The following is a 4,098-nucleotide window of genomic DNA, read 5'->3' on the forward strand; positions in this document are numbered from 1 at the left end:
ATGGCGGCAGTGGGGAAGAAGGATAGTTTGTGTACGAAAAATTGCAAGTGCTCCAAGCTTTCCGGGCACAAGGGTCGCTGTAATACCCAGAAAGACATAAATCACTTTTGGGAGTCATCCTCTGTATATCAACTAAACGTCAGAAAAAGAAAATTTCGTGAAGAGGAATTTGCTGCGAGAGAGCTTTCCTTGAATCAACGCCAAAATGACCTTTCAAAGTCCGAAGAAGATATTCGTAACAAGTTGAGAGAGAAAGGTAGGCATATTAAAATGAACTGATTTCAAATTTTGGGCTTATTAAATGGATGTCACACAGTCTTAATGCCCTCACTGCAAATGTGTTTATGTCTGACCACTTTCAAAGTAGAATTTCTCCAAATTTCATCATCCTCACGTTTATTAGGTTGGTAAGAGGTAGTTCGGTACTACTACAAGACAATTTCTTATATTAAAAATAAATATTCTTATCTGGGGATCTTACAATAATTTAGGAACTTCTACTCCATTGAAGAAATTCTAGTCAAAGAGTGGACTTTACAGTGCATTAACTACAGCCATTTGGTGTACAATCATGAGGGGTTTATGGTAGAGTATAGGATGTGTTAGTACAAGCCAGTCACTGAGGGTGGTGGTGATATATACATCCAATAGGTTTGTTTATAATGCAGATGGTTATGAAATATAGTTTTGCAATTGATGTTTTAGAATTAAAAGTCTTAGTACAATCATATTTGCAATATGACTATGTAACATTCTTCCTGCTGTATTCCTTAGATGATAAATTCACCAAACTTCAAACTGTGTTGAAGAGGTCAGAGGAAACAGTGAAAGAGGCTCAAGATAAATTATTGACCCTGACAAAACAGCTCGAAGAGCTAAAATGTATGATTTCAGCACTTGGCCTGGACTACAAGCATTTTTCCAAAGCAAAAAGAGAGAGTAACAGTACCTCGAAAACTATCATCACTGACTCTGGTTCTAGCACGAGATACAGGCGAAGAAATGAAACCAAAAAGGCTCTGACATTTTTACATTGAGGAGAAACTGGTTCATTTTATGGTGCCTGGGGTTATCTTGCTGCAAATGCCCCAAAGGAACTTATAACCAAATTAATTGTTATGTACAACAAAGGAAATCATCTCAAGAAAATCTTCTCCAATGCTATGAATGCACATGAAACATCACCTACAGCTGTGAAACAAGCAGTGGCAACAAAGTACCAAAATCACCTGTCACGCAGGAAATACACTCTTGTGTGTAGAACTCAATCTTCTTTTTTTTGACCCAGAATCAGAAACATGGCTACCCAGGAACATTTCTTGCGCAGGCATTGACTTAAGACTGCCAAAATTAGCATGCAATTCGGTGGTAGAGAAATTTGTGAACAGCTTGAACATTGGACATGTCACACAGCTTCCTGGTGTTGCTGGTGTTTCACGAACTATTACTGGACTAGTCTTTAATAATTGATCTTCACCTAAGGGTTCCTCATCTTTCAAAAAGGCTTGTTTGGTACAATGACCTTGTGAATAATTTTGTCATACAATTTTCAGATGATGGGGCCCAGAGACAGGCCAACTGTCAATGTCCATTGGAAGCTTAACCTCATGGAACTTCGGAGACAGAGTTCAAAGCTCCGCCTATCAATATTTGCTACACTGTGTCAGTTTAAGTGAAAAACATAAAGTGTTGGAAGATCTGTGGAGACAACACACTGACGAGATGGCAGTGTTGGAGGGTAATGTGTTAATAATTGCTGGAAGAGAATGCACTGTAGAGATCCAGTCATCTGCAGATATGGGCAAATAACGAGACGACCCAAGCTGCAACGTACCCCTCTCCTTATGCTAATGTGCATAAAGGTAACAGATGTGACTACAGCTATATACCTGGTATTTGTGTTAAATTCATACATTCTAAAGCAAAGTCAGTAATTAAAGAAAACACCTTAACTTCATACTCAGACATGGCAAAAATGCACTGTTGAAGTAAACTGTTTAATTAATAGAGTTTATTACTCCCATAATGGAATTTATATGATTTGAATGACAATAACGTGTCCCCAAAACAGAAGACACTTAATAATTAATAATGTTTGAGCATCAAACAATATTTAGCTCTTCAGTATGTGTTTGTCTACTAGAAAGGTGCATTCCTCTGATTGTTTCCCTTAATCATTTCCTCAGGTGACATTTGCACAATGGGTGGCTCTATTGGGTTTGAAACAACTGATACCTGGAAACCATACACAAATGCAGACAGAGAAAACCATGCAAAAAGTGTTCAAAAGTTTTAATCTACTTTGAAGGATTCCTTGTCTGATGTTGCTAAACATGAGAGGAAGCTCCAGTACATGGCAGGCAAAGGCATGCGACAGCTTGGTCCTCCCCGGATTGGAGTATTTGCACACAGGCAAAGACCAGAGCCCCTTCATTGCGAGATAAATGCATGGCAACAGTTTCTTAACATTGTAAACCAAGAGAGTGCACAAAGAGACCTTTTTGACCAGTTTGTCAAAGTTTTAGCTGCCCCAGTAACTGTTGCCCCTGTCCCTGAACCAGTATTGGAGGATCAACAAGAAACACTAGTTGCTGGTTGTGGTTTGGTGTTTCTTGTACCTTCTATCAAGGAACACTGCGAGGATGAAAAGACAAAGTTCAATAAGATCTCAACGCGGTTAAAAGGAGATCAAGCCATTGCAATTGCCTAGTATGGGTACCGATTAGTTGATTGCCTAGAATTCCCTTAGAGGGTAAAGCGACTAGCACTAAGTCAACTTGTGCCGTACCTAAGAAATGCTTGTGCTTTGTTCAACAAGGTATCTGCAACAAGAGCAGAGCTATTGGAACTTGAGGAGAATTGCAAACTGTATTTCAATCTCCTTTGTTTATTCTTCCCAAGCCATGTGAATGTAAAATCTTGGAGAGTGGGTTATGCTCTACCATACCATGCATTAAAGCTCTATGATATGTATCACGTTGGCTATGGTATAATTTCTCAGCAGGGAAAAGAGGCCAAGCATTCAGCAGTGAAGAATGACTTGAAACTCAGCAACAGATCCAACAGAACAGACAAGTCAGGTAAATGGTGGCAAGTGATGACGGCAAATTATGTACGAAATGTGTATCTTCATGAACATCAACCATTACCACAGACATACAAGTCCCACTTTAAGTCACGAGTACCCCCACATTGTGTTTCTGAAGATGTTTGTAACTGTGGCAGAATCAAGCAAGTGGATGGTGATCTTTGCCATTCATGTCTCCAAAGTCAAGATATTGTCAACTCAGCAGAGCAGCAGAAATTATCCCCTCAGCTTGTAGAGATTTTCAAGCCATATGTATGTCCTGATTCAGAGTGTGGTCAGCGGTTTGCTGACAATGTTGATCTACAGTTACATGAGTTGCTGCACAATGGAAAAGAAGCAGTATCTTGGAGTGCTAAGAACCCAAAAGAGATAACTGTTGTAGAGCTTAAAGCAGAACTTACGAAAAGGAACCTTTCAACTGGTGGAAAGAAGGACATTTTGATCAAGCGACTTGAAAGTAGTTTGTTCTTCTGACTGATCTCTATACATTATCTCACAGTATAAGTTGGAAGAAGGTCAAAGCAAAATCAATTTTCTCAGGTGATCATTTCATTCATTCTCCTAACCTATTCCCTTGATTAAGTATTGATATGATGGGCAGAAATTTGATATTGGTCACTCTTGGTACTTAAAGGGTTAATCATATGGCAGCCATGTTGTCCCCGGAGAATAAAAAAGCTTTGTTCTACCCATGGGATCGAAGTTATTGATCCCACGTGAGCCACAAGACATGTTTGCAAAATCATTATTCAAACAGTCATTAATGTATAGTGTTCCATTCTTACATCAAATATTTCTGTAAATTATGAGCATATTTAAAAAGTTAATTGAGATATTATTAACATGGAAAAAAACACGCTAAATTTTTATTTTTATTTTTATTTTAAACACACTAGAATTCTAGTCCCAGAACAATTCTTTGAGCAAATAAAAAGAAAAACTCTTGTTTTAAGGAAATGTCTGATTTGGAAGTTAGATTTGGCTCTTGTAAAATTTGGATATAGTTACTT

The 4,098-nt window shown here is 38.3% G+C and overlaps 1 pseudogene; it reads left to right on the top strand.

Annotated features, from left to right (window-relative positions):
* LOC138053525 (uncharacterized) lies at nt 1-2,710 on the top strand (annotated as a pseudogene).
* The last annotated feature ends 1,388 nt before the right edge of the window (nt 2,711-4,098 follow it).

This window comes from Montipora capricornis, chromosome 6 (genome assembly GCF_036669925.1).
Source record: "Montipora capricornis isolate CH-2021 chromosome 6, ASM3666992v2, whole genome shotgun sequence".
Classification (NCBI taxonomy): domain Eukaryota; kingdom Metazoa; phylum Cnidaria; class Anthozoa; order Scleractinia; family Acroporidae; genus Montipora; species Montipora capricornis.